This window comes from Bos mutus, chromosome 2 (genome assembly GCF_027580195.1).
Source record: "Bos mutus isolate GX-2022 chromosome 2, NWIPB_WYAK_1.1, whole genome shotgun sequence".
Taxonomy (NCBI): domain Eukaryota; kingdom Metazoa; phylum Chordata; class Mammalia; order Artiodactyla; family Bovidae; genus Bos; species Bos mutus.
Genome location: NC_091618.1, coordinates 36249851 through 36276045, shown reverse-complemented (window position 1 = coordinate 36276045; position 26195 = coordinate 36249851). Strand labels below are relative to the sequence as shown.

Below are 26195 nucleotides of genomic sequence, written 5' to 3'. Positions count from 1 at the left end.
AGATAGTGCCTCATCAAAGTCAGCTGCCAGGTGATTTGGAGTAGCTGAGAAAAGCTGAGCCCTGGAGTAAGTAACAATTTGCTCAACCATCACTGACTCAGCTCAGCAAACATTTACTGCTTGAAGTTGGCAATTGATCAAAATTACTATACAAAATCCTTCAAAATTAATACATGAATTTGTTTTTAGATTCATTCTTTTTCAAGCAAAGACAGTGCTTTACAAAAATCACACAATTAGGAAGAAAGAATCAAATTTAGAAAAACTGAATGAGAGGCAATCTGGCAGGTTGCTAAAAATGGAGTCGGCAGCAAAGTCTATTTACAATGTGCACCGTGAGGGCCTACAGGCAGAAAGTGTCCCCAGAAAGGGGTGCCTGATTTTTGCTAGCCAATGCAAAGAATGAAAACATAAACTCTTACATGATTCACATTATACCTTATATTATTCCTATCAGATAGACAGATGATGGGTGATAAATGGATAGGTAACAGACAAATAGGTAGGTAGGTAGATAGATAGACAGACAGACAAAGATAGGTAGATAACGCCTCTGTAGTAGCACAAACATTTCTATTCCTGAGATTTAAGTGAAATTTCTACAAAAATTTCTTAAAAAGAGGGACTTAACAAGGAGTAGAGGAACATCCTTGAAGAAACAGGAAGGAGGGCGGAAAACATATTCATAGTAAATACAACAAAAACTTCCGTTAGTTTTTCTTATAACATTCTTCAGTCTTAGTTGACAGCATCATGCTGTCAAGGTTTACTTTAGTAAATCAAGCTATATACACTGGACAACAAAATCATAGCATTAAGGGACACATTTCTGCTTATCATACTTATTCCAAAGAGATATTTTAAAAGTATATAGAGAAATGAATTATACAACATATGTGTAACACATCATTTCTTGGTTCTGTATTTCTTCAGCCTTGTTTCTTCCCACCTCTTTGAGTTCTTCAAAGTTTCCTTCACTGTTAGTACAGCAAGACACGATTCCTTAAACTTTAGTGTTCCTCAGAGCTGGTCTTCATATGGATTAAGAGCTCATATACTTGGATATAATCATTCATCCTCTATTTCGTATACTATCTCTAGGTAGACGACATTAGATTCAGATCTGAAATCTCTATCAAGATGCAACATGCATTTCTCATTGTCTGGAAAATTCCCTATTTATATGTACACAATGGAATGCATTTTTTCCCCACCTCTACCATAGAGTGTCTGTCTCTTATTTGTTCCCTTATCTCAATTACTGATAACATCATCCATCCAACACTTCAGCTAAAATTTTGGACATGTATTCTAGTTCTCCTTTTCCTCTACCCTCACTTTTCACACCTAATAAAATTCCCAAGTACTACCAATAGATGTTCTTCTTTTCTTCCCTGCTGTCTATGCCAACTTCATTCTGAGATTTATCTCTAAATATCGCATAGCCTTCTAAAAGGTCTCTCAGGTCACAAATAACCCTGTATGCCATAATAAAAGTAATGACTTGAAAATATAAGCTGTTGCATATAAATCAGTGTCAGTCCTTTCTCTGTATGAGCCTTACTTTCCAACTCTGCAATAGAGCTGTAAACCCTTATGCTATGCTATGCTAAGTTACTTCAGTCATGTCCGACTCTTTGTGACCCCATAGACGGCAGCCCACCAGGCTCCCCCGTCCCTGGGATTCTGCAGGCAAGAACACTGGAGTGGGTTGCCATTTCCTTCTCCAATGCATGAAAGTAAAAAGTCAAAGTGAAGTCACTCAGTTGTGTCCGACTCTTAGCGACCCCATGGACTGCAGCCTACCAGGCTCCTCCATCCATGGGATTTTCCAGGCAAGAGTACTGGAGTGGGGTGCCATTTCCTTCTCCATGTAAACCCTTAGCAAGGGATAAAAGTCCTCCATCAATTGACCACCATTTCTATTTCTACTGGCATCTCTCACTACTCTCAATCTGCTCTTTACATTCAGACACACAGAAATACCACTTGTGATCCTCAGTTCCTTTCATGATATGCATTTGTGATTTTTACTGCCTTGTCACAGTATATTCCTTCATGACAAAAAATTAAATAAACTGTCTTCTCTGTCTAGCAAATACTCATCCATAAGATCAACTGAATGTTCTGTTTTTGTTCTGAAACCTTTTCAGACACAGCTCCATGTTGAGTTAATCTGATGTACATGCTTCTGAACGACCAAGCAGGTGAAGTTAATACATGAATCTATGAGCTCTGAGGGTCTGCTGCTGCTGCTAAGTCACTTCAGTCGTGTCCGACTTTGTGTGATCCCATAGACGGCAGCCCACCAGGCTCCCCCGTCCCTGGGATTCTCCAGGCAAGAACACTGGAGTAGGCTGCCATCTGAGGGTCTAGGATCATTCAAACTCAAATTCAAATTTTGTTCTTATGATATGACACATTATCTAACCACTCTGTATTTCACTTCACCATTTTTAATATGGGATTAGTATGAATTCCTATGTAATGGACTTGAAGACACAAATAGAGATATAGGTATAGTGCCTAATATGACTCCTATTAATAGTGCTCAGCAACCATTAGATAATATTATTGTGCTTATTGTAACATATTGTATTTATTTTTTCCATGTCTGCTCCCCCAGTAAAGTAATACAGCATTTTATTGAAGTATATCATCTTATTCATGTTTACATCCCTGGTATCGTTTGGCAGTTAATAGACACTAAATAAGTATTCCCTCCAAGTAACAAATGTCATATAATGCCAACTCAGAAATATCTGTTTATTAAGTACATAATGCACTTATTAGAGGAAAAGGAAATATATTGACAGTTAAATGGGTAGGGCACTAAAAATGTAAACAGACAAATATTAAAATACTAAGAAACAGAGTATATCAAAATGAAAATACCTTACAATTATTGTTTGTATCTATTATTAGATCCTTATATTCTACCATTGATTATTTCATGATTCCATAGATTCACTTGGGTCTTTTTCAATTGAACATGATGATGATATTTGTAAACTATATAATTTTTATATTTTTCCATTTGACATTATTACATTCCTCCCTATGTAGTCAACAAATAACAAATAAAGTTTAAACTAAAACAGTATTTGAACTCATCCTCTCTCTTGTTTTTATTTTGTAAAAATTGTCATATATTTCATGTAAGTTTAAAGGTTTTGAAATAGAACAAAATTTCAGATCTCATATATGAGAGCATATTTGATATTTGCAATTTAGGTAATTATTTTGAAGTAAGTAATTTCTTCTGTAAATATTCTAGTATAAAATACTACAAAATAAGTCAATTTGACCTGCCCCTAAACCTTCAAGTCTTTGCTCTAATCTCACCTTCTCAATGAAGTCTATCCTTAGTTAATACATAATTTAAATCCTTTCCAAACCACTGATGCCTTACGGACTTTCCTCCTTCTCTCTCTTCCTGTCCTCTTCCCTCCTTCCCCTTCTTCCCCCTTGTATCTGTTATAGCATCTATCACCATCTAATATATTTTACAACTCATTTATTACACTTTGTTTTATGGTATATTCCAGTGTTAGAACTGTACCTGGCATCCATGTAAATTTTATTTGTATTTATAAACACATTATACACAACATACATATGTTGTTGTTCACTCAGTCATGTACGACTCTGCAACCCCATAGACTGCAGCATGCCAGGCTTCCTTGTCCTTCACTATCTCCTGGAGTTTGCTCAAAGTCATGTCCATTGAGTCGGTGATGCCATTCAATCATCTCATTCTCTATTGTCCCCTCTTCCTCCTGCCTTCAATCTTTCCCAGCATCTGGATCTTTACTAATGAGTTGACTCTTTGTATTAGGTGGCCAAAGTATTGGAGCTTCAGTTTTAGCACCAGTCCTTCCAATGAATAATCAGGTTCCTTTAGGATTGACTGGTTTAATCTCCTTGCAGTCCACAGGATTTGGCTCAGATGGTCAAGAATCTGCCTGAAGTACAGGAGACCTGGGTTCAATCCCTAGTTTGGGAAGATCGCCTGGAGAAGGGAATGGCAACCCACTCCAGTATTCCTGCCTTTAGAATTCTGGGGACAGAGGAGCCTGGTGGGCTGCAGTCCTTGGGGTCACAAAGAGTCAGACACAACTGAGCAACTAACAGAACACAATGAGTTTACATACATATTACATATACATTATATATGTGAAATATATTCAATTAATTTTATCTTACTCATTAATGTTAATATTCATACATTGTGCTTAATCTTCCTATTTTTAACCAATTGTTCCAATTGTTACATTTATTTAGATGTCCTAATTAGTAATTAATATCATATAAAGGAAATACTTTAATAGACATTTTTGGAAAGAACAAATTCAAATATAATTTCTTTCTTTCAGATTCAACAAGGCTCTTTCAATGTATTATTGTGTTAGTTGCTCAGTTGTGTCCAACTCTTTGTGACCCCATGGACTGCAGCCTGCCAGGCTCTCCTGTCCATGGAATTCTCCAGGTAATACTGGAGTGGGTTGCCATTCCCTTCTCGAGGGGATCTTCCCAACCTAGGGATCAAACCCAGGTCTCCTGAACTGGAGGAGGGTTCTTTAACATCTGAGTCATCCCTTGTACTTCAATGTATTAAGAGTTGCTAACTGAAATGGCAGACTCATGCTAAGTGATCATATTACTAGACATGAAATCAGTGTTATCACAGGACAGTCTACTAATTTGCTTTTGGTTGACAGGCATTGCTTAGCTGGAAAATAACATGACATGAAACAGCAATCATATTCTATAAATCATACTGTATTTTAATACTAGACATATATGTCTAGGTGTTAATTTCCATTTTTTACTCTATGGTGCTTTAAGCTAACTATACAAAATATTTCCATTTCTCTTCATTTATATACTTTGGTCTTTCCTACTAAATTAGGGAATTAATGTAGATAACATTTAAACAAATAACCATAATTGTATTTTAATACATTATTTAATAAATGTTCATGTTGATACTTTAATTATTATACTATTTAAATATAAAAATAATACATTAGAAAAAGAATGAACACAGTGCAACCTTGATTGTTGCTGTTGTTCAGTAGCTAAGTCATGCCTGACTGTTTGGAACCCCATAGATTGCAGCACGCCAGGCTCTTCTGTCCTCCACTATCTCCCAGAATTTGCTCAAATTCATATTCATAGAGTGGGTGGGTGACTCTATGTAATCATCTCATCCTCTGCAGCCTCTTCTCTTTTGCCTTCAGTCTTTCCCTTCAGCGGGGTCTTTTCCAATGAGTTGGCTCTTCACATCAGGTGAACAAAGTACTACAGCTTCAGCTTCAGCATCAGTACTTCAAATGAACATTAGGGATGATTTCCTTTAGAATGGACTGATTTGATGTCCTTTCAGTCCACAGGAGTCTCAAGAGTCTTTTCCAGCACCATAACTCCAAAGAATCAATTCTTTGGTACTCAGCGTTGTTTATGGTAGAACTCTCATATCCATACATAACTACTGCAAAAACCAATTTTGAAAGTATGGCCCTTTGTCAGCAAAGTGATGTCTCTGTTCTTAAATATGCTGGCTAGATTTGTCATAACTTTCCTTCCAGCGAGCAAGTGTCTTTTAATTTCATGGCTGCCGTCACCATCTGCAGTGATTTTGGAGCCCAAGAAAATAAAATCTGTCACTGCTCCTACTTTTTCTCCCTCCTGTTTGCCATGAAGTGATGGCACAGATGCCATGATCTTAGTTTTTTTAACATTGAGTTTCAAGCCAGTTTTTTCCACTCTCCTCTTTCACTTTCATCAAGAGGGCTCTTTAGTTCCTCTTGCTTTCTGCCATGAGGGTGGTGTCATCTGCGTGTCTGAGGTTATTGATATTTCTCCCAGCAATTTCGATACTAGTTTGTGCTTCATCCAGTCTGGCATTTCTCATGATGTATTCTGCATACAAGTTAAATAAGCAGGGTGACAATATACAGGCTTGACGTACTTCTTTTCCGACTTAGAACCAGTCTGTTGTTCCACGTCCTGTTCTAACTGTTGTTTCTTGACCTGCATACATGTTTCTTAGGAAATAGGTAAGGTGGTCTGGTATTCCCATCTCTTTAAGAATTTTCCACAGTTTGCTGTGACCCACACAGTCAAAGGCTTTAGTGTAGTCAGTGAAGCAGAAGTAAGTGTTTTTCTGGACCTACCCTGCTTTCTACATGATCCACTAGATGTTGTCAATTTGACCTCTGGCTCTTCCACCTCTTTGAAACCCAGCTTGCACATCCAGAAGTTCTCAGTTCACATACTGCTGAAGCCTAGCTTGAAGGATTTTGGGTGTAACCTTGCTAGCAGGTGAGATGAGTGCAATTATACCGTACTTTGAACATTCTTTGTTATTGTCCCTCTTTGGGATTGCATGAAAACTGACCTTTTCCAGTCCTGTGGCCACTGCTGTACAACCTTATGTTCAGTAATAATTACTATAATGTGGAACTGTTAAAACATGCATTTAAATTAGTCAATCATATGTATGGTCAACTTTAAATTTTCAAAATAGCAATTTCTCCCATAGAGTGGCCTCCTATCTCATATTTTCTCAGGGTATTTTGATCTTAGAGATGCCATTCCATTTCAGGAACATGCAAAGAAACATTCTTTTAAGTCATTATTTTTTAAAAAATTTGACTTAAATATTAAAAGTTAATTCTGAGGTTTGACTAGAAACAGTCTATAATTGATATTTTAAAGGTAAGATGCATTTAACACTAAAAAAAAGAATTAATTGCTGTCAGTTTTCACATGCCTGGAGTTCAGTAAGCTGAAATGTATTTAAAAAGCTTTGCTTGACAGATATAATAAACAAAAGAAGACAGCAATAAGCTTAATCTATAACAATGCTGAGACACTATTAAGAAACATTTCTTCACATTGTTATGAGTTTTGCTTTCAGAAAGAAAACTTCCCCTTTGTACAATCTATTTAATGGCACTTGCTGATTAATAAGCATTACTTAATATGAATTAAACACATCAAACTATACTCATATTTCATTGTGATTGAAACACAAAACAAAAAACAGAACCTGATATCAATGAGATAATTCACTTAGCCTCCATGGTAACATTAACTTATAATTGCTTTGGTTATATTAATTTCCATCCTAGCTTGACTATTATTTCATTAGACTTTTCCCCCTGTATTTAGTATCTTTTCTAAACTGCTTCATTGGGTGCATTACAATGTTTGGGTTGAATTTTAACTAGTTTATTCTTCCGTGGTACATCAGTATCTGTGATTAGTTAATATAAAAGATAAAGCCTGTGAAATTAAAATGCTTATTAGGGTCAGTAAAATTGAAACTGGGAATAGGGATCAATTCAAAATATCCATGAGAATCAAATGGGTAAAGTTTAAGAGCCAAGCATCTTGTAGTAGCAAGGGGACACTACTGAGAGAGTATCTGTCATTTCAAAAAAATAAATAAACTATTTATAAGTAGCTTTATTACATGAGTGTTTCAGTAATAAAAATGAGCACTTAATTACTGCTTTAAATATAATAATAACCATACTTAAAGTTATTCCCTTAGAACAAATTAATCTTATTTGAAGAAATTTGGCAATTTATTAATCAAATATTTACTTCTTATGAGTTACTAAAAGGATAATGAGCATTCGTAAGTGGTGCGATCAGAGCACTGATGTCACAGTAACAAAGTAAAATGATCTCAAGTGTTTATACCTTTCCCTTTTCTCCTTCTCCTCTGTCCTTTCCTCCTTCATCATCTCCTCCATCGTCTCACCTTGATTGCCTTCTGCTTCCCTTCATTTCCTCTATCAAGTGACTCTGAAGAAGGCTTTAATTGAAAAGGGTCTTTCAAGCTTTAATATGGGAATTCTTGCATCAGTGAAGATTTTCATCTAGTCGACAATCAGTGGGGCCCAAGACTGTCCATTCTAATAAGATCTCAGGTTATGTCACAGTTTAATAGTCCACAGACCTCACTGGAGTAGCAGGATACAGAGTACTTTAAAAAACGCCTGAGAATCACTTAATTCCTATTATATCAACATTACCCACTATGTTCTAGGATTTGATACTTTTAATGAGCTTCCCAGGGGATTTCAAATGTGTAGTCTAAAGATGAAAACCATTATACTATCCAGTGAAAATGGGACAACTCCAGGTCACTTCCACCATTTGACTGATTGACTGACTGATTATTTTTTGTCTGAAATTTAATCACACTGACCTTCCCTTTGATCTCCTATCAGTGTTGTTAAGCCCTCTACCCCTAATTGGGAGATTAAGCAAACATAATTGACGTGCAAACTGGTAGGAAGATTTGGGGAGAAAAAGACCTAAATGGGGAAAAGAAATATTGTGTGCCTAATTCTGAAGGCAAAGTATTCAGATAAATAAGAGACAGAAAACTCTTCCTTTCTCCCAACCAGCAGCTGTCTACATGACAAGTTTCCTGGGCTGCCCCCGATTACATTGCTAAGCACATTTTAAAGTATGCTTATTTTAATTTCACTTTATTCCAGTTAGCACTCAATGATCTTCACCTCTATGCTGCCTAGATTATTTCTGTTTATTGATCAAATTTCGACAAACTGTGTCCATGAAACACACTGTGTCCATTAAATAAATGTTGAATAATTTTAGTGCTAGGCTGGTTTTGGTTACAAACTTGGAGGTTTGAATAAGAAAAATGCTCAGGTTAATGCAGAGGTGATTTAGGTTGAACGTGAAGAAGAATTTATTGACTATTAGAGTGATAAAAACACTGTAAGGAGACTCTGAATGGGCTTCCTGAGTCTTTGTCAGTATTTAAGGGAAATCTCTTTTGAATGCTTCAGACCTCCACTTAATTAAAGACAGCAGACTTGATGAAATGCTCTCTAGAGGTACCTTCTAGTTGGATTGTAATCCAATATTTATTGTATTGGAATTCAATATTTATTCCTATGAATGGTGAAATTGTGCCCCCGCCACCAAGCTGAACACTGTGGGTTGTGTAACATGCTTCTCAGTTCAGTTCAGTTGTGACCCTATGACAGCAGCACGCAAGACCTCCCTGTCCATCAACAACTCCGAATTTAGTCAAACTCATGTCATTTGAGTCCGTGATGCCATCCAATCATCTCATCCTCTGTCATCCCCTTATCCTCCTGCCTTCAATCTTTCTCAGCATAATGGTCTTTTCAAATGAGTCAGTTCTTTACATCAGGTGGCCAAAGTAAAAAGCTTCAATTATCAGACTAGACCTTAAATGAAACAAATAAAGCTCAAAGACCATCCAAGAATACACATTACTTCTGGAGCATGATGAAATGTGTAAAAAATCTAGTTTAATGAAACTAACACCAAACTAAACACCACTATTAATTTTCCAATGGGAGAATAATTAGACACATCAGTGTGACCAATGCCAGGTAGACTGTAAGAATCACATAAAGGCATTTAAAGTAAAAATGTCTGGTCCTCTTTCTACTTTCTGATTCAATAAGGTTAGGAAAGGGGCCAGGAAATTCATTTTTTACATAAATTGGGATTCCCAAGGTTTTCAGCAGTTCCCTTTATCATAAACCAACATTTCCAAACTTCTGGAAATACTCTTAAAATACCCTCTTACTATTATTATTACTTTCCAGGAAGGGTAAAGTATTTATTTGTATGGGAAGGCAGAGATGGAGACAGGTCTTAAACTGGACGGCTGCTTCCTATCTCACACTAGATCATAGAATAATTGAAAATAATTGCTGTCACACAGGGTCAGGCCTCAGGACACATAAAGATTATATCCTAACCTGAACAGGGAAGGAATTTTGAATTTTAATAATTTGTTACTTATTTTAACCAATAGCCTAAGCCTATATTCATTGAAAAAGGCTCTTGGAGAAGGTGACTAATTTTTAAAAATAATTGAACTTAGCAAAGTAGAATTATAAAAACATATATGGGTTTTCTAAACTGCCACAATAATATCCATTTTGCACATCAGAAAAAAATGCAACATATTTTATTCCTAATTAGAAGGCAATGGCACCCCACTCCAGTACTCTTGCCTGGAAAATCCCATGGATGGAGGAGCCTGGTAGGCTGCAGTCCATGGGGTTGCTAAGAGTCAGACACAACTGAGTGACTTCACTTTCACTTGTCACTTTCATGCACTGGAGAAGGAAATGGCAACCCACTCCAGTGTTCTTGCCTGGAGAATTCCAGGGACGGGGGAGCCTAGTGGGCTGCCGTCTATGGGGTTGCACAGAATGGGACATGACTGAAGTGACTTAGCAGCAGCAGCAGTCTGATTTTAACCTCTTCAAAGGAACTGACTGACCATACCATTAGGTATACATGCCTACAGGTATTGTAATAGTTTAATTCTATATGCCATAGCTGCTACACTTCATGTGCCAATACCTGCCAACCCATTACTGACATTTAGAGTCAGTTAGTAAAATATGCCTCGATTTGGCAGCTTCTAATCAAATTTGACCCTTGTCCCAAATATATCCCTGGTGACCTATGGGCTATGACAAGATAATGTTGTTAGTTAGGAATATTGTCAAATAGGAAGGGAATCTTGTCTAATCCATTCTTCATCACCAGCTGCTTTATTCATTTATTTAATGAAGTTTTATTCAATATATTTTTAAAATACATGCTTAAGTGATTCATTAAGGGACCTTAGAGTTGATTTTAAACTACACTCTCAGCCACTAGGGAAATTCTCCCTTATTAATAGGCTGTTGACATCAGCAAAGTTTACGAGTCAGGATTCAAACATAGAAAAACAGTATTGTCTATTATATGAACTATAAAAAGTATTCTTGAGAGGGAGTATGAGTTTTTGTATAGTATTTCCAGAAAAAAAATACATATATTTATAAATACACATAAAATGTATGTATTTCAAGATAACAAGTGAAGTGCATGAGTCAGGATAATAAAAACATAAATAGTATTTAAAATATATATTTTTATAAAAATATAAATTATTTTTTAAAAAAAGAAAGATGTTATAACCACAAACATCAAAAAGATGAAAAGAAAAAGAAAATTGATGGCTACACCTTACAATATACAATTAAATGACATAGTGAAAATAAAGTGATAAAAAATGGAGTGATCATATTACAGACATGTTACAAATTAAAAAAAAAAAGGAAAACTTGACAGTCAGCTTTTTCAAATCAGTTCAAATTACAGCAGACCAAACATCTCTATATCCAGACTTCATGAACACACACACATACACACAACACACACACACACACAATCTCTTTGTTTATCCTACTTCTTTATCCAAAATATCAACAGACAGGAATAAAGATAATCTCTCCCAACCAGTATATACCTGGATGAGTTTCCTTCCAAAATTGGCAAAAAAAAAAAAGCAATGAATAAATATTTGCTGAATTAATGAATTATATTAGTCTAAAATTCTCATTTTAGGAAAAAATTGAAATCCAAATAAATTGACTTGCTTATGGACAAGTCCAAAATATGTCCATATGTCTCTAAGAGATATCACTGTCTCATCAGGGTTTTTCAGACAATATCTAGTTTCTTAATATCACAGCAAAGCCCACATCTAATAACTTATTAATATTAAATTTGGAAATTAAAATACCAAATGATGCTCAAATGCAAGGTGAAATACTACATTTAATAGCACCAGAAAACTGGAAATTAGCCATCTTCAGATAAGTCAATGCATTCCTTTCTTATGTTAGTTTTTTTTTTTTTTTAATTCAAGTCCAAATCAATTCATGTTGTTTCTGTCCCATATGAAAAGATGCTCTTTTCCTGTTTTAGACAGTTCTTAATTGGGATTCCCAGGTGGCACAAGTGGTAAAGAACATACTTGCCAAGACATGGGTTCGACACCTGGCTCAGGAATATCCCCTGGAGGAGGGCATAGCAACCCACTCCAGTCTCCTTGCCTGGAGAATCCCATGGGCAGAGAAGCCTGCAGAGCTACAGTCCATAGGGTTACAAAGAGTCGGACACAATTGAAGCAGCTGATTACACGTGAGCCCTAGGTTATCCAGTACATTAATGATCAAGCTCAAATTTTTGCATCACGCTGTTCTGTGCTGTCACTTTAGTCATGTCTGATTCTTTGTAACCCAGTGAACTGTAGCCCACAGGGCTCCTCTGTCCATGGGAATCTCCAGGCAAGAATACTGGAGTGGGTTGCCATGCCCTTCTCCAGGGCATCTCTCCTGCCCAAGGATCAAACCTGTGTCTCATACAGTCTCCTACATTGGCAGTCAAGTTATTTACCACTAGTGCCACCTGGGAAGCCCAAAGTGAGAATGTCAGTCACTCAGTCATGTCCGACTCTTTTCGACTTCTTGGACTGCAGCCCACCAGGCTCCTCTGACCCATGGAATTCTCCAGGCAAGAATATTGGAGTGGGTGGCCATTCCCTTCTCCAGGGAATCTTCCCCATCCAGGAATTTAACTCAGGTCTCCTGCATTTCAGGCAGATTTTTTTTGTTGTTTTTTTACCATCTGAACCACTTTTGCATTGTAATTTACTTTTACAATTTAGTTTTGCATTGTAAATTATTTTTATTCTCTCAGCTATAATCAGCTTCATTTTTTACTGGCCGGTTTTTCATGTCCAATATTTGAGACTCATATTTAAAATAAATTTTAAGAATAATCCTCCTTGTACCTCAAGCTCTTCATGACCCTCAGAGAGCCAAGCATTTATCAAAGTGTTGATTAAAACATTTTTATGATATACCTCAAATATCTATCTCCAGCCATTTTTCACAATATCCCTAAACGTCTCACCTTAGTTTCTAATCAGTAACTGATTATTTATTAGGCATTTCTACTTGGATGAATAAGAAATCTCTATGACTCAAAAAAGACATGGCTAAGCTTTTATTTCCATCCTCAATCCAGCTGCAGTACAAACCTCTGCCTATATTCTTGATCTCAGTGACTACTGCCATCATTGATTTAACTGATTCAACCTCTAACTTGGAATCCAATCTCAAATTTTTTCTCTTCTCTCTCTCACAGCCAAATTGGCTGGTTACCAGGCCTCATTATGAACTCAAGTATCTATTTATTAAAGTGCCTCCTTTTCATCTTTTTTTCTATATTTTAAACTGCTTTTCTGCCTATCTAATGTTTACACATTTTCAAGGGTCAAGTCCATAGAAATCTCTTTTGTTAATTTTTCATTGACTCTTTTATCCAGAACCCCTTACTTTGCATCCCCAACAAACTTTGTTCTTGGTGATCTTATTTCATGGCATACAGATTTCTATTGCAGCCCTAACCCCATTATGTTGTAACTGGATACTTCTGTGACTATCTATACTATGAATACAAAACTTTGGAGGCACAAATCAATTTATTTTCACCTTTTATCTTCACATCTGGCACTTAAAATGTGAATAACTAAAATTATCTATACATATCTTCTTTAACTCTAGAAAAACAATTTGTCCTAGAGTCATTTTACATAACAACATGACTGCCAATGATGAGCAATAAAAACTCAGATATTATTCAAATACTGTTTAAACTTATGACAAAAGCCATAGAAATAAGATTACATTTAACATTTTAGGAACCCTTACATATGACTGACTTTTAACTACTGATCTTACAGAGGAGAAAACTGAATCTCAAATAGCGTCCAACTTCAAGTCCATGTCTTAGTAATAGCATAGATTTTTAAAGCCATCTAAAATAGTTACACCAGAAACACATTTCAAACATATAAAAAAAAAATGTTTTCAAAATATTGCTTTTATTCTCACAGAATGTATGTTTGAGATTACTTTTTTAAAGGATAATCTTGCTTGCTTAAAAGTTAAATGATATTCTTTCCAGTGTTTTTCTAACTTTTTTTTCATCACAATTTACAGTACAAACATTTTACATCATGGCTCAGTACACATATCCATGATGAAAAGTTTTAAGGCATTATATTGACCTTAATTATGGGTAAAGCATTTTGGTACTGTCTATTGTATTCTAATCTGGTTTATTTTCTTTTAATCTATTTTAATTCAATAAAAAATTAATATTGGTCAGGGTACATGAAAGTGACTTTACACTCTAAAGCTGAGCACCAAAGAATTGATGCTTTTGAATGTGGTGTTGGAGAAGATTCTTGAGAGTCCCTTGGACTGCAAACAGATCCAACCAGTCCATCTTAAAGGAGATCAGTCCTGGGTGTTCATTGGAAGGACTGATTTTGAAGCTGCAACTCCAATACTTTGGCTATCTGATGTGAAGAGCTGACTTATTTGAAAAGACCCTGGTGCTGGGAAAGATTGAGGGCAGGAGGAGAAGGGGATGACAGAGGATGAGACGGTTGGATGGCATCACCGACTCAATGGACATGGGTTTGGGTGGACTCCAGGAGTTGGTGATGGACAGGGAGGCCTGGTGTGCTGTGTTTCATGGGGTCACAAAGAGTTGGACATGACTGAGTGACTGAACTGAACAAGTTACATCCAGTTGTCAGAGAGCATTATAGAATTGCAAAGACAAAGGTCAAAATAGAAAATTAGGAAACTAATCTTAGTGCTCCTTTTATATGTGTGCAGCAAATTGGCTTTCTAATGAATTCAGGAATGTAAAGTCACTGGAGATGAAATTTTCTTCTTCTGAGGTTTTATGATCCCAGAGGCTATGGAAAACCATTCTGCAACAGTGCCTGCCACAGTGCTCTACCTCCACAATTGAGACTGGTGATTCCCAGAAGTTTATGTTACTTCACTTGATCCTAACCAAAAGGCCAAGAAGAGATAGTTTGTGTTACTTACCACCATCATAACTGAAAATTTAGGGTAGTTAAGTCTGAATTTGTCCTGCATGGTGGTGTTTTCAGATGAGGGCCAATATAAAACAATATGTGAGATTCTCTTCAAGCAAAGATTTTATGTAAATAATGTATATTTTATAAGAAATAAATGTATCTATAGATATTATTTAAAGCTGTTAGGCATTATTGATATATCTTTAAAATTATCATCTCTATGATGTGGAAAAAATTTGGACATCCTCAAAAATTACAAAAAAAGTCATAATAAAAGGAATATAATTATTGTTGCTCTTTTTTTTTTAATTCTACATAAGCAATACATGTTTTTTGAGAAATATGTCACTATATATATGCAAAATTAAAAAGAATATTTTCTTATTGTAGCAATCAATTCAGTTCAGTTCAGTGGCTCAGTTGTGTCCAACTCTTTGAGACCCCATGAACTTCAGCACTCCAGGCTTCTCGGTCCATCACCAACTGCCAAAGTGTGCTCAAACCCATGTCCATAGAGTCGGTGATGCCATCCAACCATCTCATCCTCTGTCGTCCCCTTATTCTCCTGACCTCAATCTTTCCCAGGATCAGGGTCTTTTCCAATGAGTCAGTTCTTCACATCAGGTGGCCATAGTATTGGAGTTTCAACTACAGTATCAGTCCTTCCAATAAATAATAAAGACTGATTTCCTTTAGGATTGACTGGTTGGATCTCCTTGTAGTCCAAGGGACTCTCAAGAAGTCTTCTCCAACACCACAGTTCAAAAGCATCAGTTTTTCAATGCTCAGCTTTCTTTATAGTCCTACTCTCACATCCACACATGACAACTAGAAAAACCATAGCTTTGACTAGACGGACCTTTGTTGGCAAAATAATGTCTCTGCTTTATAATATGTTATATAGGTTGGTCCTAGCTTTTCTTCTAAGGAGTGTCTTTTAATTCCATGGCCTTAGTCACCATCTGCAGTGATTTTGCAGCCCCCCAAAATAAAGTCTGTAATTGTTTCCATTGTTTCCCCTTCTATTTGCCATGAAGTGATTGGACCAGATGCCATGATCTTAGTTTTCTGCATGTTGAATTTTAAGCCAACTTTTTCACTCTCCTCTTTCACTTTCAACAAGAGGCTCTTTAGTTCTTCTTCACCTTCTGCCATAAAGGTGGTGTTATCTGCATATCTGATGTTATTGATATTTCTCCCAGCAGTCTTTTTTTAATCACAGTATTTTAATTTTAATTTTTTAATTTTAATTTGAGGCTAATTAGTTTATAATATTGTAGTGGTTTTGCCATACATTGACATGAATCAGCCATGGGTGTACCTATGCTCCCCATCCTGAACCCCCCTCCGACCTCCCTCCTCATCCCATCCCTCTGGGTCTTCCCAGTGCACCAGCCCTGAGCACCCTTTCTCATGCATTGAACCTGGACTGGCGATCTGTTTTACATGTGATCGCCCAGCAATCTTGATTCCAGCTTGTGCTTCTTCCAGCCCAGCATTTCACATGATACACTCTGCATATAAGTTAAATAAGCAGGGTGACAATATACGGCCTTGTGACGTACTGCTTTCCTGATTTGGAAACAGTCTGTTGTTCCAATGAGTTCTAACTGTTGCTTCTTGACCTGCATACAGATTTCTCAAGAGGCAGGTCAGAGAGTATGGTATTCCCATCTCTTTCCGAGTTTTCCACAGTTTATTGTGATCCACACAGTCAAAGGCTTTGGCATAGTCAATAAAGCAGAAGTAGATGTTTTTCCGGAACTCTCATGCTTTTTCGATGATCCAGTGGATGTTAGCCATTTGCTGTCTGTACAATTGCTATTGTAGCAATAACCAGTGTCAACTTTGGGGGTGTCTATAGGTCAACCTGCTATTTATAGCTCAATGGTAGTAGGACAATTAAGACAGCACAAAATACACAACCAAAAGTTTTCAAGACAGTAATTGAGATTGTGCCTGTCTACATATACTATTTTTAATTCTTACTGATATCTTTAATCCTTAATGATAAAGGAATTATCATCCTCTTTAACTTTGACAATCTAATTGTGAAAATACTTAGTTTTAAGAAAAACATTTTTACAAATTTATTGCATTAATTTTAATTCTTTTAAATTTTATTAAAATATTTTGTTAAAACAAAACAAAATATTTTAATAAAATTTAAGAGAATTAAAATTTATGCAAAAATAAAAAGACTATAATGTATTTAAAATAATCTTTCCTCTTTTAAAATTTCTAACTTTATGTCATGTTTAAAAACTAGTCATCATAACTTTTACCTATATTTTTCTAGTACTTTGAGTTATTTCATGCTTTTGATACTTTTAGTCTATAATCCATCTATAATCTATTGTCTATTTGATGCCTTTAAACTTTAATGTACAATTAATCTCATGTTTTGTTTTATGGTACAGATCTAACTTTATTTTTTCCATAAAAGTGAAAGTCGCTCAGTTGTGTCCGACTCTTTGCGACCCAATGGACTATATAGTCCATGGAATTCTACAGGCCAGAAACCTGGAGTGTGTAGCCATTCCTGTTGCCAGGGGATCTTCCATGACAGGATTTGAACTGGGGTTTCCGGCATTGCAGACAGATTCTTTACCACTAAGCCACTGGGGAAACCCCCTATTATTCATTTTTTCCCCCATAAAATGAACCATTTGATCCAACACCATTTATTGAATCATCTCTATATTTTCCATTAAAATGCTAACTTTATAGAAACCAAATTACTGTATAGACTTTATATTGCACCTGGACTTTCTATTACATTCCATTGAGTTAATTCCATTCTGAACTAATGCGATACTGTTTTCATACTTACTACTTTATAACATTTTAATACTTGGAAAAAGTTCTTCTACATAGCTCTTCCTTTTAAGCGTGGGGTAATTTATTAAATATATTTTCCAGGAATATTTTAGACTATTTTTGTTCAATTAAAAGTAAAACATTGAGAATTGATCGAAGGTAAAATTAAAGCTTAATTTTAGAAGAGCTGACCTTTTCATCCTATGAGTCCCCTCATTTTATGGGTCCCCTCATCTTGGAATGTGGTAACTCTCCATTTATTTAAATTTTCTGTTAGTAGACTTGGTAAAATATTTTCTGTTGGCAAAATATTGTGGTTTGATTTTTATTTTAAATTATCCATAATTACCTGTGTCAGAGTCTGTCTCTCATCTTCATCCTTCCCCTAGTCAATGAAATTAAATACATCTTCAATACATGCAACATCCTCATTGTTAAGAAAAATAATCTTTTGGGGTAACAGTTATCTGAGTTCAAGAAATATTCAAAACAGAGCAAAACCTGAGTTATTCTTATAGTCATAATGCTGTAACTGCTCCATTAAGAAAAACATTCACAGGCAAAAGACTTTGGTCAACTGCAAAGTAAATATCATCAGTGATATGTGAAATGATACCTTGGGTCTATCTTTTATTACTTCACCATAAATTAGTATAGTTACTATTTCTCTTGAAAATATCTATGTTAATGGCAAGAAGTATCCATGATACTATTATAAATTGTCAAATTATCAATAAAATTGTTATTGGCTTGAGAAATGGAATACGTCTGATATTTTGAGAATTCACATTTATTCTAATATAACAAGTAAAAATGTTACTTGACATAAGCACAATTGACAAGTATCCAGTATCCACTTCTTTTCTTTCTCATCCCAGTGCCACTTACTTAATTCTTCCTCCAGCTGAACCAATTAAATCAACAAATAGACAATGTATCTCATATTAATGCAAGGCAGAACTCTAAGGAGGATATTTTTCTTCAGGCTTGCCCAACTCCCTAATCATGAGAGTAGCAAACAGTGACTATAATGAGTGTTCTATTAATTAGAGGACACTCTCATGTCACATGTAGATCATTTTGAAATCTTCTCTTGTATAGTTAAAGATAGTTATTCTAATGACTGTCAAGACTTGCTACAAAGCATTCCGAATAAATTGTTATTACTATCATAATAAAATTATTATATTTATTTATTTTTTTGGCCGTGTCAGGTCTTAGCTATGGCACATGGGAACTCTCATTGAGGTGCACAGACTCTCTAGCTGCGGCCAATGGGCTCATTAGTATTAGCGCATGGGCTTAGTTGTTCCATGGCATGTGGGATCTTAGTTCCCTGACCAGGGACTGATTCCATGTCCCCTTCATTGCAAGGTGGATTCTTAACCACTGAACTGCCAGGGTAAACCCACAAAATGCTTCTAATCATAACATTTTCAGATATTTCTCACTTTTCTTCTCAATGCCCTCTCAGTAATCCTTCAAATGTGTAGTACTCTCTCTGATCTCACTGCTAGGTTACCTGCTTCTACCCAACCCACAGTTTGCATTCCTGTAGTGTAAATGCCTGACATTAAACTTTTGATTGTGGGTTCTCAGGTGGTGCTAGTGGTAAAGAACCTGCCTGCCAATGCAGGAGACAGAGGAGAGGTGGGTTCAGTCTCTGAGTTGGGAAGATCCCCTGGAGAAGGGCATGGCAACCCACTCCAGTATTATTGCCTGGAGAATCCCATGGACAGAAGTGCCTGGTGGGCTACAGTCCATGGGGTTGCAGAGTCAGACACGGTTGAAGTCAGGGTCAGACACGGTTGAAGCAATTTAGCAGGCATACAAGCTTTTGATTGCTGTTAGTTGCTCAGTTGTGTCCAACTCTTTGTGACCCCATGGACTGTAGTCCTACAGGCTCCTCTGTCCATGGAATTCTCCAGGCAATAATAATGGAGTGGGTTACCATGCCCTTCTCCAGGGGATCTTTCTGCCCATGTATTGACCTCAGGTCTCACGCATTGCAGGCATATTCATTACTATCTGAGCCACCAGGAAGCCCTTGATTGCTAAGACATCAACTTCAAAGACATTCATCTCAAACAAACATATTCCAGGTATATGACACAGATGCTAGTAAACACCTAGATAAGAAGCCAGACTGCACCTGCTCATGAAGTTCTCCTCTTAGGAAAAATGCTTCAGGTAACCCAGATAAGGGACATTTTAAGTGACCTCACTTTCCTGTTTCCATACCTAAATTCTTACTGCTATATTTTAAATTGATCAGTAAAGAGTGAACTTGTAAGTCCTAAGTACTCAGCTGTAACTCCAACAAAGACAGGGCCACAGGTCTATACTTTCTCTCTACCTGTGACCTCACCATGTAGCCATTGAGCCTGCCATACCTCCTTGACCTGTGAATAATAAAATATGCTTTTTCAAAGTTCCTTGATGGTTACTGCCGAGGTATGTCTTGCAATTATAATAAGAACCACAAGGGCTGGTCCAACCACAAGGTTGACTCAGATCCAGAAAATACCTGTGGGGACTCATCACATGTAGTAGTGGCCCAGGTGAGTGCCTCAAACATTCTGAGTATACAAAATCACTGTCTATAGGCTAAAACTAACATAAAATATTTCCTCAAAATATCTGAGCGTAAATCTGTATCATCTATATCTATGGCTAATCACTGTTTTGCCCACATGCAAATATCATCAGTTGAGTTCAGTCACTAAGTTGTGTTCAACACTTTGTGACCCCATGGATTACAGCACGCCAGGCTTCCCTGTCCATCACCAGTTCCTGGAGCTTACTCAAACTCATGTCCATTGAGTCGGTGATGCCATCCAACTGTCTCATCCCCTGTGGTCCCCTTCTCCTCCTGCCTTCAATCTTTCTGAGCATCAGCGTCTTTTCAAATGAGTCAGTTCTTCACATCAGGTGGCCAAAGTATTAGAGTTTCAGCTTTAGCATCAGACCTTCCAATGAATATTCAAGACTGACTTATTCAGGATTGACTGGATGAATCTCCTTGCAGTACAAGAGACTCTAAGAGTTTTCTCCAACACTTCATTTCAAAAGCATCAATTCTTCGGCACTCAGCTTTCTTTATAGTCCAACTCTAACATCCACACATGACAACTGGAAAAACTATAGCTTTAACTAGATAGACCTTTGTTGGCAAAGTAATGTCTCTGCTTTTTAATATGGTGTCTAGGTTGGTCATAGCTTTTCTTCCAAGGAGCAAGCGTCTTTTAATTTCATGGCCTCAGCCACCATCTGCAGTAATTTTGGAACCCAAAGAAATAAAGTCTGTCATTGTTTCCCCATCTATTTGTCATGAAGTGATGGGACCAGATGCCATGATCTTAGTTTTCTGCATGTTGAATTTTAAGCCAACTTTTTCACTCCGCTTTCACTTTCATCAAGAGGCTCTTTAGTTCTTCTTCATCTTCTGTCATAAGGGTGGTGTCATCTGCATATCTGATGTTATTGATATTTCTCCCAGCAATCTTGATTCCAGCTTGTACTTCATCCAGCCTAGCATTTCACATGATATACTTTGCATGTAAGTAAAGTAAGCAGGATGACAATACACAGCCTTGACATACTCCTTTCCCGATTTGGAACCAGTCTGTTGTTCCATGTTCAGCCTTGACTGTTGCTTCTTGACCTGTATACAGAATTCACATGAGGCAGGTAACATGGTCTGGTATTCCCATCTCTTTCCGAGTTTTCCACAGTTTGTGGTGATCCACACAGTCAAAGGCTTTGGCATAGTCAATAAAGCAGAAGTAGATGTTTTTCTGGAACTCTCTTGCTTTTTTGATCATCCAAAAAATGTTGGCAATTTGATCTCTGCTTTCTCTGCCTTTTCTAAATCCAGCTTGAACATGTGGAAGTTCACAGTTCACATACTGTTGAAGTCTGGCTTGGAGAATATTGAGCATTACACTGCTAGCATGTGAGATGAGTGCAATTGTGTGGTAGTTTAAACATTCTTCAGCCTTGCGCTTCTTTGGGATTCAAATGAAAACTGACCTTTTCCAGTCCTGTGGCCACTGATGAGTTTTCCAAAGTTGCTGGCATATTGAGTACAGCATTTTTATAAGATCATCTTTTAGGATTTGAAATAGCTTAACTGGAACTCTACCACCTCCTCTAGCATTCTTTGTAGTGATGCATCCTAAAGCCCACTTGACTTCGCATTCTAGGATGTCTGGCTCTAGGTGAGTGATCACACCATCGTGATTATCTGGGTTGTGAAGATCTTTTTTCTATAGTTCTTCTGTGTATTCTTGCCACCTCTTCTTAATATCTTCTGCTCCTGTTAGGTCCATATCATTTCTATCCTTTATTGTGCCCATATTTGCAAGAAATGTTCCCTTAGTATCTCTAAGTTTTTTGAAGAGATCTCTAGTCTTTCCCATTCTATTGTTTTCCTCCATTTCTTTGCACTGATCACTGAGGAAGGCTTTCTTATCTCTCCTTGCTATTCTCTATAACTCTGCATCCAAATGGGTATACCCTTCCTTTTCTCCTTTGCCTTTAGCTTTTCTTCTTTTCTCAGCTATTTGTAAGACCTCCTAAGATAAGCATTTTTATTTTTTCATTTCTTTTTCTTGGAGATGGTCTTGATCACTGCCTCCTATACAATGTCATGAATCCCGTCCCTAGTTCTTCAGGCATTCTATCAGACCTAATCCCTTGAATCTATTTGTCACTTCCACTGTATAATCATAAGGGATTTGATTTAGTTCATACCTGAATGGTCTAGTAGTTTTCCCTACTTTCTTCAATTTCAGTCCAATTTTGGCAATAAGGAGTTCATGATCTGAGCTTCAGTCAGCTCTCTCCCAATCTTGTCTTTGTTGACTGTATAGAGCAAACATCATAACTATGCAGAAAAGCATGTATAAAAATCATCTTTGTTCAAACTTTTATTTGGTCAATAAGGGAACTTGAGGAAACTGAATTCCTTGAATCTCAGTTACTTTAGAACTAGGACTAAATCTCTCATCTCCTGATGCCCCCAGTTCAGTGTTCTTTTCAATCTTTTCAAACACTCCTTGGCTTTGTTTTGTACCCAGAGCATTTCCAGAGAACAGGTACATTTTGTACCCCTTGAGCCTTTAGCTTGGCTTTAAATGATATTCCCTGAATCACTTTAAATTTTATTATAAAGAGCATTTCAGATAACTAAAATGAACATCATTTTCTTTAAATCTTTGAGAAAGATCATCCAATTACAACAAATATTATCAATGTACAGCAAAATAAACAGCATATTAGTAGTGCTTCCCTTAATTTTACAATATCTCCAGAAACTACTAATCCAAAAATAAGGAAATAATTGAAATCAATAGGAAGGGTTATGGACATGCAAAGTTATTAATAAAATACAAGGGTTTTAATTAAAGATGTTGGCTCTCAACAAAGGCTTGCTATTATCCTAATTGATTGAGCCTGCTGGCTCAGCGCTTCTTTTCTCTTCATTGGCTCCCACATGCTTTTCTCTGCTCTAATTGGATATTTATTTACTGCATTACACCTTCTTTTTAAACAGGGTTTGTTCCAGAAAGATTGTAAATACAATTACACTTTAGACAAACTGTATGCATGTATTTGAGTATAATTAGTACATTATTTTCATAATTTGCCATTTTGGTTTACTATCCACAGGAAAATTGGAAATTTCATGGGAAAAAAATGCAATTTAGTTTTGAGTTGCTATATTTCCTTGCTTAAATTTTGAGGAAGAAACATATATAATATTTTCTTAGATTTTAATATTTATTTCAAAGAAGTTCCACATATATTTTAAAAGGAATAAAAGTAAGTTTAGCTATTTCTAAATTTCACCCTAGAACTGAATAGAATCCATAAGCCAGACCAAGGTTTTCTTCCTATTATTAAACTAAAGTTTTAATATATTGCAACTACTGAAAGTAATTTTGTGTGCACAAGTATAATAATGAGAAAAATGCTAAATAATTTCTAATTTTTTCTAGCATGTTCTATAAAGTTTGTACGGAAACAATAAATAACATAAAGTGTTGGCTGGCACAATCTTTTATTTTGCCAATATCATAATACGCTCCATTCATAATTATCTACACTAGAACAAAGATACTGTTTGTATTAATTTCAATGCTATTTTATTTTAATTAAAAAAAAGATTTTGAGATAACCTAGCTAGTGGAAAATCCCATGGATGGAGGAGTCTGTTAGGCTGCAGTCCATGGGGTCGCTAAGAGTTGGACACGACTGAGCAACTTCACTTTCACTTTTCACTTTCATGTATTGGAGAAGAAAATGGCAACCCACTCCAGTGTTCTTGCCTGGAGAATCCCAGGGATGGGGGAGCCTGGTGGGCTGCCGTCTATGGGGTCGCACAGAGTTGGACACAACTGAAGTGATTTAGCGTAGCATAGCTAGGATGAATACTGTAGAAGTAAAAGGGGAATTCCCCTAGAAGTTTTCCTTTGGTTAAAATAATGTTTTTCATTAATCAATTTAATGAACAAGTTGAAGCATTCATTTCCTTTTTTTTTTTTTTTTTTTGGAGTGACATTTTGGTTTAAGAGGCAACAATGTTTTAACATATTGTCAAGTGCACTTATATTTTTCAATTAGTTTCTAAGCAAGAAGTGTCCCTTATAAAGCAACTAGAAACTGAAGAATATATTGAGTGGTAATCAGCTTAGAAAATTTGACTTATACAACCTGCAGTTAAAGACAATTATAACTGCTTTAATGCAAAATGTGTAAGGTTGGGAGAATCAAACTGTAATATTTTGATCCATGCCTGGCTCATCGTCCCCAGCACAGCTCCTAACTGAGATGACAAAAGAAATGCATAAAATGAAATAACCACCCAGGCTGATAATAGGAGGCTGGAGAAAGCTGGCCTGATACTGTGCTTAAAGATAAAAAAGGACATGCAGTATCTATTTTAAATGAGATAAGTGTGATTCATATATCTTGCAGGGACAGAGATAACTTTGTTCCTTTAATCATGATTATTTATTACTTAAAGCTTAGTCTCTTTCACACCTAAACCTTCCATCGCAAACCTTAGGACTCAGTTCTTATGAACAGAGAGAGTTGTCATTCTTACCAGTAAGCCTACTAAATAATACTACTATAAGCTTCAGACTTCACACAGCAGATAAGTTTGTCTCCCCTGACATGAGTACATTAATCCACTGAATCAATTTACTTAAGCTGTGCTGTGGAGCAATGCGGCCACGATTTAACTGAGCTTAAAAGCACTTTCAACTTTTGAGTCACAGCTCCACGTACAATGCAGGCCCACAGTACCCTTCATAAGTTCTATTTTGACCTTTTACAACTATGTGAGAAATACTTCTGTTAGTCATGATACTCTAACATCAAAAAGGATCTTGAAATAATGAATTTAAGCTATTTTAGAAAATCAGACTCCGGAGTAAAATAGAATGGAACACCTGACTAGATTCTACAGAAAAATTTATTTGCTTTAATATTTATAAAATTCTTTAGATTTTCTAAATTTTTTAAGGAATTTGATTAGAAAATATTTTAATTTTTAAAGTATTTTAGCAAAAAACATTTTTAAAATAGCTGCTGGCTTCAGAGTTTACAGTATAAAGGTTATCAAATGTCATACAGGAAAATGGCACATTTGCATTATTCAATATGCAGTCAAAGCTAACTGTAACAACCAAAGCAGGATACAAAAGAAGTTGCAACATGTTACTAAATTTTACTAAAAATTAAAAAATTTTATAGGTATGCATGGTGAACTGTTGTCCCAAGTGCTGGGAAGAAAAATTTTCCTCTACCCGTCTAGATTCTTCTGGCTGGCTTACAAATTATGTTGACAGGAGGCAGCTTAACAGGAGAAAGTCAAATAAAAGATTAATAATATGTATGCATGGGAGAAATCCAATAAAAGTGAGTCTTGTCAAAATGACCAAAACTCCCCCTTTAAAAACAATTTTCAGCTAAAGACAAAGCAGGATGTTGGGAAAAGTGATTTGGGACTTCAAAGGGGATGAAGCCAATTGAGATGGAGATAGAAAAGCAAATGTTTGGAACACAGAGACAGTGGGATTCAGAGGAATTTTAACAGACTGCGAAGTGCCTCCTCATCAAACACACCTAGTTCATGCTACAGTTGTCCGTGGGCACAGTACCCTTCATGGGATAGCTTCTTTATCTGCACTTTTCTAGGAAGTTAGGGGAAAGATCACAGTTTTCCAAGCCCTAAAAATAGCCTAAATTAATCCTCATACCAAAGAGACACATTTTAGGGTGGCAAGTTTTGCTTCCCGACAATACTAAGCTGTCCGTTTATTAACACTCTCGTCCCACTTCACAAAATCTATTAAAAACAAAACCTCAAACCTCTTCCTCATTTCTTCTTTTTAAAACTTCTGAATCCTACAGACCTTCCCTCAAACTTATCATCGATGTCATCACCATTTTTGCTCTTCCATATCTCTGTTCAGAGATGTTTTCACTCAGATCACCACTCTTTGCTTCATCCTAACAAGTCATTCATTATCATGGACTTGTTTACTTGGGACCTGAATTACTTGTCTTTACTGTGACTTCTTAC

At 36.3% G+C, this 26195-nt stretch overlaps 1 protein-coding gene across 4 annotated transcripts in view; it reads right to left on the bottom strand.

The window, feature by feature from the left end:
* The window catches only part of ERBB4 (erb-b2 receptor tyrosine kinase 4), a 1231440-nt gene that overhangs the window by 340272 nt on the left and 864973 nt on the right, over positions 1–26195 (bottom strand). The window lies entirely within an intron of this gene.